Genomic DNA, 16,899 nt, shown 5'->3' with positions numbered 1-16,899 from the left:
CATTAAACTTGGGTACGGGCTGGAAAAAGCACATCATGTAGATTTGGTTTCAGGTAAATATGAATATTTATATACATATTTATAAAAGTTTATGAGCATAATCACAAAAGGATGAGCTGCTCTTTGGCATTGCGACACTCATGAAAGATAAACGAGATAAACAGAAAGAGTTTTTTGCTGTCTTCTTTTTTATTTGCTTGCAAAAGAACGCACAAAAACACAAGAAGAAGGCATATTAAGATATGCAGAGGCAATTCGGCAATGTGGAAGATAAAGCATGTAAACAAGCATAAATCATAATAAAATTTACATATGCAGAGAGTACTTACATACATACATACATATACATATGTACAAATACATGCATACATACACATACATAAATAAACAACAAGCGCCGACGCCGTAAGGCAACAAGTCGACATTTGAGCGCCACACACATCTGCCATATGGAGATATCAATGTACCGTAAGCAGGTAAATTTAAGATGCTAGAAATGTTTTTGAGTATTAGAATAAGCACCGAAAAAGTAGCAAGACTAAATATATATACTTAAAGTTAAAGTTCAGTGCGCTTTATCTGCGAGCGTTGTGGAAAATTTTCACGTTTTAAATAATTAAATTCGTCTAGTCTTTTGTTCTTCGTAAATATCTGTCTAAGAGTATATTTCTCTTCGTCTCTTCTCAAAAACTCAGCGGCAGATTCACTTTTTAAAAACTCGCTGATTCACATGATTTGTAAGAAAATCGTAAAAATAAAAAAAATTAACAAAAATATAAATAAATTCTTTTTGCTTTTGAATTCACTGAATTTATTTCAAATACAAGCAACATTATGCAGATAAAGCAAGGCAAATAAATCAATTAAAAAATTGGCAGCGATATTTCGAAAAATATGAGCGAAATTAAAATTAGTCCACATTTGAAGAATTTAAATGGAAATAAACGAAAATTGTATTTATTTTTGTTAGTGTGCCAGCTTGAGTATATATTTGTATGCAGGTATGTGGGGACTAATTGTATTATTGGCGGCATTTCTTTTGATTGAAATATATAATTGGTGGAAGAATTATGCACGTGTGAAAAATTAACCTACATATACATAGATACATATTATATATTGTATATATAAACATTAATACCTTTGCAAATATTATATTTAAAATTTTTTTGGTTACGAGAAGGACTAGTGTGTAAGTGGTTACATTTGGACTAGTTGCTATTGGTGCAAAATATAGTCTTGTACAAAAAACTACTTAAATAAGCAGAAAGTCACGATTAATAAACAACTTCATGCAGAAGTAAGTTTTCCGACAGATGGCGCTGTAGATATCTGGGTCTGGAAGGGGTTCCTTTACCTTACTTTCTTGTAAGAGCGCATGTGGTGTGAATGTTTTTAAAAATATTTTTTTATGCATATCTGGATTCCATAGGTATCACCTTTACATTCATTCATTTTCATTCCAAAATTTTAAATCAGTATCTCAAATAGTTTTTGAAACACAGCCTTCTAAATTGTAACGGCTCAGTTCAATCACTTCAATGGGATCTATTGGTTTATCTTTCAACGCATTATTCCCCAAGAACATTTTTCGAATTTGCTGCAAACTCAAAATCCAGTCACTATGAAATTTTCTGCATGTTCAATAACTATAAAGTACTCCATAGACTGTCCTACCAGTTTTTATCTGATCAAAAAGCGGAAATTCCATCGAAATCCAAAAACGATCTAAATTTTGGGTAAAATTCAACTTTTCTTTTCAATTTTGTAAGTTTTTTGAATTTTTTATCATAGGTCATTGAACGGACAATATTTTCTAGGAGAGACTTGTTATTACATTTTATCCACGTAGAATGCTGGAATTTGCTCCAATTGTAAGAGATCTGTTTTGTTAGCGCCATCGTGGATCGTGAGGAAGTTACACTCAAAAATTTAATTTTTTTCTTCATCAATTTTACTATATATTCTAATAAGTATGTTAAATTGTAGTTTTTAGGCTGACACACTCGGTGTGGCCCTTAAGAAGGGTTAACGTTTAAGGAGAGTCAATCTTCGCCAACATAGAGCAGTATTTAGATTTCTAAGAAATGTAGTGAGTCTGAGCTCAATTACTTCGATAATGAATCATGAATTCAGCGATGTCGATGTAGCTGAGTTTTAAGGTCTAACAAGGTAGAAAAAGTACTATTTATTATAATATTCAGCACCCTATCGAACTTTTTGCAAAAAATAGATCTAATAAAATCTATCAATATATTTGATTCAGTGTAAGGTTTGTAATAGTTTGCATTTGTTAGGTAACAAGAGCGAAAAAACACAACTATAGTAAGAAAAAGCAGACTGTCTTGGTCTTTAGCAAAGTCCATCAAATTTCCTGAAACAAGGCTCTTTATAATATAATGGGAGTCTCTCATTATTAGACCGTTCAGTCTTAATGCTATAGAAGAACTTAAATTTAAGAACCCGGTTAGATAAGCTAAAGCTCGTCAGCTCATTTTCTGATTGTTCAATACGTAGATTAAATTAAAGTACTTCGAATTGATTCCAATTGAATCTTTGAACATCTTCGAAACTTTGAAGATGACTCAAAAAGGAACCGCCAAATATTGGACCACTACATGAAATAGGAAGATGCAGCGATGTATAGAAGTTCACGCAAGTGAGGAAAGTTCTCTGAGCACCATTCACATGGAAATGGCCAGAAACGATTATTTTACATATGGATCCAGCAGTCACGAACAACATAACAATAGAACATAGAACAAGTATCCTCTGGATAGTCAAAAAATATCTGTTTGAAGGCTAGCTAAAATGAGACGGCGAATCATACTTTTCCAGGGTTGTGCGCTGGGCTTTGAACCCGCCACGTAAAAGACACCCCCACTGAATAGGGTACAACGGCATCGGATGAGAGATCAAAGATCCCCGTAAAACTATAGGATAAGGAACCGAAAGGCATCCTATGATAAAGCTGCCACTCAAACCGAGCAATCAAAATCAAGTTTTTATACGGAAAACATTTTTATTTTCAGATTATACAAATAGAGCATACCCTGTGCTAACGTTGTAGAGAGGAAAGCATAAATGAAATGTCTTTTAAGTGAACTATCGATGCCACTATAAGATCGACACTAAGAGTATAAAAGCTGTAATATTGGAATTTGTGCACGTTTTCGACTTTGAGGTTATGTTCGAACGACAAAGTATGGGTTGACTGCTATTTACTTAAAAAGCTTAGCGTTTTATAACATTTTTCCATAAACTCTATGGACTTTATACCTCAAATGGAACACATACTAGAGACTACTTCAAAATTACGTTATTTATATAAATGCAATTGCAAGACACGTTTTCCGATATCCATCAATTGGTTCAAAAATTCCCTGCCTTCAGATAACCAAAGTAAACACGAAAGGAAATTAAATGAACAAAAATAAATAAAGAAAATCAACAAGCTTAATACAATATTTATTTGGGAGGAGCGCTTTGACGCTGGCATACGAAAATAAATACAGCGGATAGCTTCGTTAAGAACTCTTCCAGTTGTAATTATGTACGAAAGTATATGGGCGCCTGTGTCTTGCGCGTGGAGATAAATATTTGCTCCGTAACAATTGTGGCCAAAATGTGAATTGCACCCAGTCGAGCACTACATACACACAAGTACATACATATGCATTTATATTTGTTATTTAAAATTCGATCAGCTTTGATTTGCATTGAAGTGCATAAAATAATTCGCAAATGCAGATGCCCCTTGCCAATAAACAATTCGGACTGAATTTCATTACTGCACATGATATATGCGTTTGTATATATAGTATAAGTATGTATACACGTTTATAAGATAATTTGGCGTTGGAGAGTATATTGTGCTTCAAAATGTTTGATTTAAAGATTTGTTGAAAATTTTTTGCATATAATTTATAACTGTTTATTCTGAATCGTAAAGTAATCATTTTTGTAGTACTCATTGAACAAATGTAAATGTTTGCAGCCAACACATTGGAAAACATTTTGACAAGAATATGGGTGGAGAGGTTATTGGTCCTCGCATTACCAGTCTGCTATAATACCCACCAATTAGGCAGTGACCCGTTGTTAGTCGAATTTTTATAGTCGGCATATGCAGCACATATTCCGCGACTCTGCTTTTAGGATATAGGATTTCAGATCCTCTAAGAGATCACAATCTTGAATGAAACTCTAAGAAACTTTAGTGATTTTAAAGCTGCCTGGCTATCTGCATATACATATATGTATATAATATACAATATTTCTTATAGTAGCACCCTCAAGACTTTCTTTGATTGCTGTGATCTCCACTTGGAAGGCACTGCAGTGATCTGGCAGTCGGAAGGCAATTCTGGTATTTAGTTTTGGTGCAAAGACACCACTTCCCAATCGATTATACATTTTGGTATTTGTATTAAACCGTATAGATATCACTCTCTTACTCCTTTCTGCCATTATTGGTGACCGAAAATTAATTCACTTTTAAAGGATCACTAAGATCCGTGGTATCGGTTAGGAACAGGAACTTGCTAGGTATCTTACAATACCCTTTATTGCAGACTACTAATAGGAAGGATTCACCCAGTCTAAGAATCGGAATATATTAATTTTGCCACGATGTTTGTAACGCCTCGTTTCAAGCTGCCTCCTGTCAGAGTCAATACATTGCAAGCAGGCGGATCCTAGCGAAGGCTAACTTATTTTCCCAATAATCCCTTTATGATGGACTGCTGTATATATATCGGAAGCGGCCACACCTCCATTGCACCAGAAACAGGTTTGTGGTGGTTGTAGTACTACTACCAAACCAGCTTTACAGCGCATGACTGCCATAGTCCATGAACACTCAGACCAAGCGCTGTAAGTATAAACATAGAAAAGGAAGAAGAACTTCTTTGCTTTCCCGAGCAGGTTACCGAGTGTTTCAATTCTGGCCACAAGTGGCGTTCGACGGAGTGCGAGTCGAAGGAACTGCAAAGACGTAGCTGGGAAGCTAGAAGTCAAGCACGCAGACGACAAACCGACAACGTCCAAGGCAGCGGCAGACAATGAAATTACGAAACGCCATTTGACCGTCGCACTCATAGACCGCAGTATAAATGTTACGGGAGCGGTGGAAAATAGTGGAAATGAAGCCGTTGGAAGCTGAGGGTCCTCTACAAAAGTAAGATCGCCTTCTTCGAGCTTCTTTTCAACTTAGAGCAGGGCGGCTACGACGTGTCTTTATTCCAGGAATCATGGATTGCGTCGGTAATCGGCATTTTAAAATAGGCCTGCCCCAGTGGGTGTTTGAATACCCTCGTAGTCAGAATCAGACTACCTTCGAAATAAAATCGAGCAGCTTATGAATCACAACAAAAACTTTATATCCTTCGCACAGGGAAAAACGGCAATTTCCAATCAAAAGTCGTTGACTCATCAAGCCATCTTCGCGTTATGACATCTTAATTATTTTTATTCAAGCTAAATATAATCACATTCTGTTTTACGTCTTCGATTCCGGAATGCAAAGCTGTTTGTTCGTTTCTAATTTATGTACATATATTAATATTCCCGCCATGAAAGTTAGGAAATTGCGTTCCGACTGAAGTAAATACAAAATTTATTCATGGGAGACCATTACAAATGTAGCCACAATTATTACGAGTGTTTGCTCGCGTGCGCCAGATGGCGCGTAGTCAAAACAATTACAGTTACATTTTAAGGTCTATATAAATATTTATACATTTATTAAGCAAGAGAAGGAAATGACTTTGTAAATTAATATTTTTATAATATGCAAATTAAAGGGGGAAATCAAGAGACAACGTAGTTGTTTAACTTTTTTAACGGTCATGACGGGGTTCAGCAGACTAACTACTGTTTAAAATATTTCTTTGAAATTGATGTTGAACTCACTATGAAGATGATTACTGCCTTTAATAATGAATATGCTTAAGAGTTGTGAAATAGTAAGTAAAGAGATATTGACTTCTGCTGAAGTTGATCGATTGATTAAAATATATTATATGCTTGACATTCCGAATTTAGTGGTTAAATTTACTGCCTGATTAAGGTGTTGTTAGGATCTTTAAAAATAGAAAATGTTTATGTAAAAGTTTCAGGTTTATTTTTGTCAAAATTTTAAAGAGCTTTTCGAGGAGTAAGTTCATGATAGGAAGGACATCAGTGATTCCAAATAAGCTAACCTACCTAAAATCATGTCTGCAGGAAGATTATAGACTTATGGTTAATCATCTAATAATGGGATCATATGCAAACTACAGCACCGTCTGGCAAACAGTTGAATGATAACCTGTAGAGGCTTTCACCACTGACGAAGAAGTTAGCTTTTAGAATGAAGTAGTTCTCACTAAAAATCAATCAAAAGTCAAATATTATTGTACTGCTCGATCATCAATGTTCGTTGAAGAAAAATTCAGAAAAATATAAACCAGTTTTAGAAAGCTCGGTTAGTTATCTCAGGGTATGTATAAATCATTTAAGTCAAAAATGAAAATTATTAAAATATAAATTATACTTTTAAATTTAGTAATTCACTTACCAAAAGTAAATAAATTTTCAGAGAATTTTCACCAAATTTAGGCGAGTTGTAGCGGTCGTTGCAGATTATTTATAAATAGATGTACCTAAAAATATAAAATAAAATGTTTAATTAATAACTGGATTAAGTTTTCCATATCTAAAAAAAATAAGAAAAACCTTAAAGTTCGACTGCTTACAAACTACGAAACTTTTCACAATTGTGTTCTATAGCCTAAAGGGTACAAAAAGATATTTATCTTGATTTTGACCGGTCAATTTGTATGACAGTTATACTGTATACTGTAGAAGTCCGATCTGAACAGGTGTGCCGGTACGAACTAAGCGTTTTATGGGAAAATGAAATACTAATTAAGAATGGCAAAGTAAAAAAATAAAAAGTTTGGCAATTTGTGGATTACATGTCAATAGAAATATTTTTTAAAGCAATCCAATCAGATACCCAATTTGTGACTCCTGCATTGGAATCGAAGAAGAATCCAAGTGCGGTGAATACAGCGGGTGGGGTAGCAGTTCCAAGACAAGCACTTTGATTGTATGCTAAACAGATTACGCCTTCTTTGCGGGTGCCTTGTAGTATAACAAAATTACCGTGCCGTGTCTTCTGAACCACTCTGGGCGTTTTTCGATCAATGCACAGTTCCAATTGATCATTTGTTATCTATAGCGATTAGTATTAACAGTTTCACCATCTTTTGGGAGATCATGATATAACATATTCACCAAACACAGGACATTGCCTTATTACCGAAACGATCTGTTTTTTCTAGTCGACGTTGATGATTGTACCGGAATAAGCCATGCTTTTCTCTGTATAATACTCCTAAAATATATCAATTTTTCATTGTACCGTGTCTTTGAAGCAAAATTTCATAAATATTTCTGTTTTCCATTTGTCTTTCATTCAATTCGTTAGGCACCTATATCCACAATTTTGTCTCCTTCCCATAGCTTTCAAACGGTCTGTAATGATTTATTGTGCAATATTTACAATAGCTGTCATGCTTTTGATTCCAAGTTTCACCTTCATCCCATATTGCTTGCAGTTCGGCGTCTTCAAACTTTTTTGTTGGTCACCTAAGTTCTTCATTTTGCACACCGAAATTATTATCTGTGAACCGTTGAAACGATCTTTTTCATGTTGCATGATAGACGTGACTTTAGCTAGAAGTGGCAATTGAAGGAAAGGAATTTCATCAGCTTCAATGCTGACCAATTAAAACGGCACTTGAATTCTTGTTTCGAATTGTCGGTATATATCATAAAAACCTACAAAATTAATATAAATATGTGTCCTCATCTTTTTCTTCTTTATTGGCACCACTTACGCGGTTACAGCCGAGTTTACAACTGCGCGCCAGACTTCTTTCTTTTTCGCTGTTTAGCGTCAAATGGAGAATCCTATTACAGCCTTCTCTCCCTGATCTTTCCAGTGGAATGAGGCCTTCCCCGCCTTCTGCTTCCCCCGGCGAGTACTGCGTCGAATGCTCTCATCGTTAAAGTGTTTTCATCCATCAACAGTGACGTGGGAGCCCAGTAGCGAGTGCGATGACTGTTTGTTTCATGACCGGAGATACATATTTCGGCTTGCCCTCGTTCACTACCAGACTCATTTGCTTCGCTTACTTATTCAGTCTAGAGAAAGTAGAACTAACGGCGGGGATGTAGAGGCCAATGATATCGTTGTCTTCGGCATACGCCAGCAGCAGTACACTCATATAGAATATTGTACCTGCTCGATTAAGTTCTGCAGCTCGAATTATTTTCTCCAGTAGCATGTAAGAGATTGAAGAACTCGCACGATAGGCAGTCACTTTTTTGAAACCGCGTTTGGTATCAAACGACTCGGAGAAGTCCTTTTCGATCCTGATGAAGCTTTTGGTTGTTATTGTTGTAATGGGTACCTAATCCCCGTTAGGATGGTAAGGATTAGATCAGTTGTCATCAACATCATCCAATGGTAGGCTAAGGAAACGCGCTGTTTCTTCGGGATCTGACCAAAGGGTGAAGGATGTCAGATATGTAGGGTTAGCAGAGCATGCGAAGATGTGGCTAGTGTCATGTGGAGACTCATTGCACGCTGGACGTATGTACATATGTACGGAGATCTAAGTGAGCTTTTGGTCCTCATAGTCAGTGATATTTCCCGCAAGCCACTGCGTTCAAAATAAAAAGTTTAATGCTGCAAATTTTTAGTATCACATAAACATGCTTAGAAAATCTATCGGGCATCAACCTACAAATACCATAAAGCAAGCATTATACATACGTATGTATATTGTCTATGACCAATCCATTTATTGGATGACACATGTAAGAGACAGGCGATAATAGGGCCGTCTAACCGCTCTAGCTTCAGTGGCGCCCAACGTGATAAGTGTCACGTTTACATACAAGCATGTGCTCAATGAATCGCTGCTGTGACTATTTGCTCAGCAACAATAACAACAACAGCAGCGTGATAATAAGTGAATTTTCCAAAACAACAACAACAAGTAATGTTTATTCTGTATTATGCGTTCATTCAAGTGTCTTATTGACAAAGACAACTGTCGTAAAACGGACACGTTTAATATAGAGATGGGTGTCAATACACACATACATACTTACAAATTTTACATAGGTTTATACACATATAGTTGCAAATATAATTTTGTGAACAAATATGTGTTACAGCTGGTACTCCAGTCAGTATTCTGCGTACGTAATAATGAGCGTTATGCTAAGAGCTTTATAACGGTCGATCAAAAGTCAGCACAAAAAGTCATAATGATAATGAGAATTATGCGTTGGTCTATTCACTTTTGACAATGCAGTGAGGTGCAGAGCAAAGAGCAGCATAAATAAAATTGACAGCATTCGATACAGAGACACATACTTTAACAGATATGTGTATGTATGTATGTGCTGTATATGTCTATATCCCTACAGCATGACACAAAGGTAAAAGCAGCACAATAGAAAACTTTGGATGTTAATGTGCATTCAAATGTTCAAAATGAAAGTGAAAATAGAAATACCGACAACCTTTGGGTTTACGTGCATGTGACGGCAGGAAGGAACAGCTGCCAGCTTTTTTATATAACAGATTTACAAAGCTCCAGAAGTGCTTATTATAAGTGAATAGTAGACAGGTTGTACAATTGCCATTTACTTGATATAAATAGGGTGCTTATGTAGTCACATATGGCATATGTACACTCCATACTCCAATACTTCATCAAAATGTGCCTTTAGGTGTAACCTCAGTGTGAATTTGTATATCTCTCGGTTTCTCTTATGAAGTTATTGTATTATATTGTCAATATTCGCTTTCACTAGGTGACAGTCAGGCTGTCACCAAACGGAAGCTTCCGTTTCATGTTTATTCTTCTTCGATAACCTTCATAGAAGATAAATTGTGTGCTAAAATTAACGCAAGATCGGAATTAAGCTCACCACCATTTATGTAGTAAAATGTTGACAACCCTAAAAAGAAACAAATCGACAGCTGACAGTTTCTTCTTCGTTCTTTCTCTCCAAAACTCGCAATGCCGATCCTTCAGATGTTGTCATCGTCCATGCCATAGTTTGTGGAATTTGGTCTCTGCTCGTCGAGGGAGGACTTTACCCAGTCCGAAGTAGTACCTGTTGGCAAGAGTTATTCTGCGTTGGATTTCGAGTCTGACGTTGTTGTTGTTATAAAAGATGGTTCCAAGATAGACGAATTTATCTACGAATTCGAAGCCCTGACTTTCAATAGTGACTTGGGAGCTAAGTCGCGAGTGCGACGACTGTTTGTTTCATGACAGGAGATATTTCGTCTTTGCTTCGTTTCTTGTGCGTTACATGTTGGAACAACGTGTCTTCATTATTGAACAATATTTCCAAAATAATGATAGCTTGGCAACTGTAGTTAGAAAATTTCATATAAAAATGGTCGGAAAAGCCAAAATGAACTACGCCTGCTCAAGCCAAGTTTTGAGAGCATGGTCTGATATGAACCGTATTCTAGTGAGGTACTTCTGCTTTGACCAAAACAAATTGTAGTCACAAGCAAAAAGGCCTCTGCTATAAGGTAGTTGAAAAAATATTTTCTGTCCGCTGTTTCCCAAATAGCTTTCAACCGGTATTTCAACGTAATTCCGCACATTCTCAAGATGGAAAATGATTGTCTCATGGCTAGTCCGAAACTCCGAAAATTTTTTTATGATTTGTTGTCATGAGCGTTCCCTATTAATGGTTTTACACAGATTTAGAAACTCTTATTACAGCAAGTCTTCTGATGCCCCCAAGCACAGAGAATTATGTCGCTAATGTTGTCACGCAGTTCAGATATCGATTGCTTAATATGTATATTTGGCTAGTTGGATAGGTTTCATATATAATTTTCTGTATTTAGGTTTGCTGTATTTGAGTCATTCATCACCAGTTACAATTCGTTGCAAAAAGAACTTATTTTTATAGCGTTCAAACAGCATTTCTTACATGCAAAATCTTCTTTCAACGTCTCGTGGCTGCAATTTTTATCGCACCCAATTTCCTTGCTTTTAAATGTGTTTGGCTGCTTTTAAACCTTTTGAAATGGTTATTGGGTGATCCTCAATCATTCTACGAGCTCTGATTGTGTTTGGTAAAAATCTTCATCGAGTAGTGCTTCCAGTTCTTTATTCTCAAACCTCTGTGCTAACCCACAACGTTCTTCCAAGCCAATATCAGCACTTTCATAGAAACAGGCTCCTTCTGGAACATACGCTTGGCTAGTACATGTTCAACATAAACTTCTTAAAGTAGTGAAGAAGAACTCACGGCAAAACACTATTCAGGCACAAAGTTCGTCATATTTGAGTGAAGAATTTTACTGTTTATGCTACAAATGAAAAGCCAGCCTTCAGCTACTTCAGCGAATTTTGTTTTATCTCTTCTATCGACTGAAAACAGGTTTCAAGGACCGGCAATTTTAGTTTGAGAACAAGCAAAAATCACAGGGAGCCAAATCTGTTGGTAAATTCGCTCACAATCGTGGCTCGTTGCGATGGCCCATTATCATAGAATAAAATTCATGAATTGTTCTTCCATAATTGCGAACGTTTTCGACGGATGTTCTCACTAAAATATCTGTCCCACCGAAACGAATTCATGATGCACCAAACCACGAGTATCGAGAAAACCACTGATCATCACATTGATTTCTGAGCGGTCCATTCCGATGACTGTTAACTTGTTTGCTTGTCAAACACATAAATCCTTGTCTTATCGGCAGTTCTAATGCTCTCCATGAATGTGGGATCGGAATTCGTACGAACATGCAGGTTCAAAGAGACCTGTTTACGTTTCTCTTTTTGAAAAAAATTTAAAAAAAAGTATTGGGACAAGTCAAGGAATAACGCATTTCATACCCAAAATATCCACCAAACTCATGCGAATGGTCTCGCAAGAGATGCGGAGCTTTCTTTTCATCTCTCTAACCCTAACCTGACGATTGTGAAACACGCTATCCTTTAGTTTTTTTAATATTTTAATCAGCTGAGGGGTCGAAGGTCGTCCAGAACCAGTCATGGTTGCAACGATCTCTCGACTGAAGGCTTTGTACCACTAGTAGGCTTATGTTTTTTTATAAAACTGAGTCCCCGTAAGCCTTTCCCAACATTTGCAACGATTTCACATACGAAATTTCGTTAGAAATACAAAATTTGAGACAAATTCTTTGTTCGACATTTTTATCCACTGTAAAAATCGCAACGCACTACTGAGGTGTACCGACTTAAGCACTACAATTTCCGGATGCTTTAATTTGTAAGCTGTTGAGGTAAAAGCGAGTCACCCCTCAAAATAGCTTACAAATTATACTCGTACATATGTATGTATCTTCTGATATCTTTGCCAACAAAACGCATTTGTTTGTTTGAAATGCTTTAGAGGGTCACCACGACGTATGAGTAACTTCAATTCACGTATCAGTTGTAGGCCCAAACTAACACATAGTTAACAGAAACCTGGTTGGTAAGGTGAGCGCAAATACCGCAAAATCTTTCTCAAGAATGTTCGAGCGTTATCAAAAGTAATTAAGGAATTCGACACCTACGACTCGCGCTTTAATAAATGAAAACGAGGTGATTCAACTACACTTAGAAAGAGAAAGCTGCCCACACTATTGTAGGACATTAAGATTAAATAAATACGTTAATGGCATTAGTCTAATGCTGAGTCACACATTTGTCTACAATTCTGTTACATTTCTCACAGACGCACAGCGCTCAGTTGCTAAGTAGCAAAGGCGCCTGTAGCTAATACCAACTTATCTTGGTCAAGCTCTCTAGATATGCAAGCATTTATGTGTGTTTGAAGGTATGTATGCCTTAATTTTTGTATTATAAGGAGTATATATGATGAAATTCAATTGAAGGAACAAAGCAAAAGACACAAGTCCCGCTAACAAATGAAATATTCACGAAAATTACCAACATTAAAACCATTTATTAATGCCCAGCAGAGTAGAAATTAAACAAAGCCAAGCAGAAATAAACACAAAAATTCCAAGAAGAAGCAACAAATCAAATCCAATGCATATATTACACATTTATTAAAGGTGAATATGTAAAAGAATATAAATAAAACAGTCGAAGATAAATAAAATATGCGCATACAAATGCTGACAGTCGCCGCACAATGCTCGTTGCAACAGGAAAAACAGGAGAAACACACCTAAAGAACTCGAGCCGAGCAACTTGTGCGCCTTCATTGAATAAGGAACGGCGGAGATAAGTAAGGACGCTTGAGTGAAGTTGTATGCGCATTATCCTGCGGGCAAAACCGAACCACAAGCACCCAAGCGGGAGAAACGTGAGGAGCAAAAGAAGCGAGAGAGGTGAAGGTAACTTAAGGCACGAAAGAAGCAAGAGCATCGAAGAGCGTAGCAAAAGCATGAAGCTTGGCGTGTAGCTTAGCAAAGCGGCGACTGTGTGTGTGTGTGTGGCCGGGCTGTGCTGTAGCGCCAGCGGCAACATGAAAGTCAGCAAAAACAAAAGACAAACTGTAATGATTACAATGCTGGCACTGAACTTGCACTTTGCACGCCTGTAATCAAAGTTAAGACAAGCACAATAACAACAATGTACGGTTTTATTAAATTGCAAAAAATTAATGAAAAGTTAACGGGAAACTTCATTGCAGGCAGTTGAAGTTCCGTTGAATTGCAAAGCTGTGGCTCACCATGTTACCATTGGCGACACACACACGTTAGTACATATAATGATAGACACATGCACATACTTGTATATTGGTACACATACATATACCGTATTGAATCGGGTATACATATACATATATGTACATGCCACATGCATACTTCTGTATTCTATATAGCAAGAATTTTGTTCTTTTTTCTATCTTAAAGCCACTCACTCTCACGTTTGATCTATGGCAAAAAATGTCTTAAATGAATTTAATAAAATCAAAGCACATTCGTTGTTATTGCTTTACACTTTGCTTTTGTAGGGGAAAACTCGATTGAGCTTAAATTAAATTGTGCCGCACTCATAAAGAGTAATGGAGGATTTCATTTGCTAGCAAATAAATAGGTTGACAAAGCTAAAGTGTCAAGGAAACCGCGGGAGTGGGAGACGAGCGCGAAAATATGCCTAAAAGCTAAAATAATGTGACTGTGCTTGCCGTTACTTACAATTTAGAGCGTGCAAAGGTTAAAGACACTTCCACTGTATGGATTTTTACATTAATGTTCAATTATGAATGCTGAGATGGCTCAGTTTCAAATATACCTAGTACTCTACTTATATAAAATTATAGGTTTACTCTTCTTGAAACTTGCCTTAATAAATTCCAGTAAAACATTCATTGGAAATTTCTAACGCAACTGGTATCGAAAAAAAAACTCCATATGCCGAATAGCTTATAGGTCTACAGTGATTTTGTTGCCCTAGGTATATCATTAATTTTTGATACATTTGTGCCCACAGCTGATGAAACGATCAATGGTTTGTAAAATTTGCTTCCGTTTACTTTTAAATCTTTGTTTCCTTTCTACACCACAAAAATCGCAAAACTTGAAACCAAATAACATATTTACTTAGAATGTTGGAAAAGGTCTTCGGTAATAATTTTTTGTCGCGAGCAAGTGTTTTTGACTGGCACAAATTATTAGAAGAAGATCAAGAACGCGTTGACGACGAATCACGTTCAGGATGTCCATCAACAACTGATGATCAACACATCAATGAAATAAATGAGGAATTGGTGTTTAAAAATTGATGATTAACAGTCTTAGATCTTACTGGCATCGTTGGAATATCGCAGGGATCAGTGAAAACCATTTTGAAAGATCTTTTGGGCCTAAGAATGGACCGACAACTATTGATTCTTCGTAAGATTTTCGACAAATTTTCAACCAATATCGCGCCACAACCAACGTATTCACCTGATTTAGATCCGTCAGACTTCTGGCTGCTCAGCAAACTCAAAGGACCGTCCCAGGGAAACCGTTTTGAGACAAATGAAGAAATTAAACGTGTAGCGCTACGCGCATTAAAGGCTATTCCGGAAATTGACTTTAAGAACTGGACGATTGGAAAAAACTTTGGTGCCAAGGAGGGATGAGTTTGAGGGGAACGACATAGATTTTGAAGAATTGATTAAGAATTTTAAAGTTATGAACAAAGTCTTACTATTTTGTTTATAGTAGTATAACGGTCTCAACAACCTTGATACCTTTCTTCCATCACTTTAAGATTCTGGTTAATACAATTTGTTTCTTTCAGTAAATGCTCGAAAATGTCACTAGAACAATATCCTTTTAAGTCCAACACTTTAACAAATTTTTTTATCTTACCTAACTTGATAACGTATTAAATCATTAAATTTATCTTGAGAAAATAAATGTGGTATAGATGTTTCATCATACGTAAGGAGCCTGAGGATGGTGATGTTTGTATGAGCGAAAAAGGCGAACTAATCATGACTGGAAACCTAAATTAATATTACTAACAAACTGAGAATTATCAAAATACCTGATATGCCGCCATTTTAAAAACAAGATCGCATTCAATATTTTAATGTATAAAGTCATAATTTGCTAGGGCAACAAGAAACATTTTTGTTTTTGTAGAGCTATTTTAATATAAACGCCTGCTCTGAACTCAGTCAAATTGGACTCTTCCTTTTTCCTAATCAATATTTGTCAGCCATACCACTCTTTTTTGGAAGGGAAATCACGCCGCGAAATTCAAGATTACTACAATATCTACATATATACCGCAAACCAACTCAAAGCAATGGTCATCTCAATAATTCGTTTATTGAGCTCGAACGGTTTTTGATGACTCACGTCCAGTTATATCAAAAATGTCTACCATGGATGATAATGTATGCTCACTTCGAACAACAAGCACAACCACTTAACATCAGCATTTGACATTTTCAAGTAGAGTCCGACGCGTTTTCTGAGTCGTTTCATGGCCGTTGAGAAAACATTGGCTCTATTGGTACAAGTCAAAGACCAAAAAAACAGTGGACTTTACCCACCGGACGTAATCTAAATCAGCCAAAGATTGTTTTGTCGGTCGATTTTCTGGAATTCAGGAGAAATCAGTATATTATCAGTTCGAAGTAAGCTCACCTTCTAAACCTCTAAACATATACGAGTATTTCCTACTTGAAAATCGTCTGGTTGGCATCAGAGAGAAAGCTGAGGATCTCAAAATGTCTTATGGATCGACTACACATTTTGGTTAATATTTTGCGTACGATGCGTGCTAATGCTGTAATCATACCAAAAGAACTGAATGTTTTGCAAAAACGACGTCGAAAAAGAGATGCTTTACGTAGCTGAGAATCTTACATTTAGCTAACACATCATTACTGGTGATGAGACATGGGCTTATAACGTCGAAACTATCCAACAATCTGACAAATGGAGCTCCAAAAATGAGCTAAAACCGAAAAAATCACGTGAAAGTCGGTCAAAAATCAAGGGGATGCTCATATGGTGTGGTTCAAGAAATTCTTTACTTGTCAGTTTGAGGCATCGACGTGAAACAATTCATGCATGATTGATACGAAAGTCATTGTAAAGTCATCGTATTTGCTACATTTGGCTCCTGTGACTTATTTCTGTGTTCGAAATACAAAAATATGCTTCGGGGAAAGCGCACTGAGTCCATTGAAGCCACTAAAAAAATTCGTTGGAGGCACTGAAGGCTGAGACAAGTGCACAGAAAATTCGATAAAACATTGACTTGCTTGTATTCGCTCAAAAGGAACTTATTTTGAAGGCGATAATACATATTTGTTTCAAAATTTGTAAAAATGTTGTTGTTTTTAACAGTCAGTCCTTGTCAAATTTGAGAT

General features: G+C 36.4%; 1 protein-coding gene across 1 annotated transcript in view; it reads right to left on the bottom strand.

The window, feature by feature from the left end:
• LOC115065704 (zinc finger HIT domain-containing protein 1) overlaps nucleotides 1–16,899 on the bottom strand; it is a 73,255-nt gene that overhangs the window by 24,522 nt on the left and 31,834 nt on the right. The window contains exon 3 of the mRNA XM_049453950.1: nucleotides 6,560–6,644. The gene's annotated coding sequence lies outside the window, so the exon portion shown is untranslated. The remainder of the gene's footprint in view (nucleotides 1–6,559; nucleotides 6,645–16,899) is intronic.

Source organism: Bactrocera dorsalis, chromosome 3 (assembly GCF_023373825.1).
Source record: "Bactrocera dorsalis isolate Fly_Bdor chromosome 3, ASM2337382v1, whole genome shotgun sequence".
Classification (NCBI taxonomy): Eukaryota; Metazoa; Arthropoda; class Insecta; order Diptera; family Tephritidae; genus Bactrocera; species Bactrocera dorsalis.
This window is presented reverse-complemented; position numbering and strand designations above follow the sequence as displayed.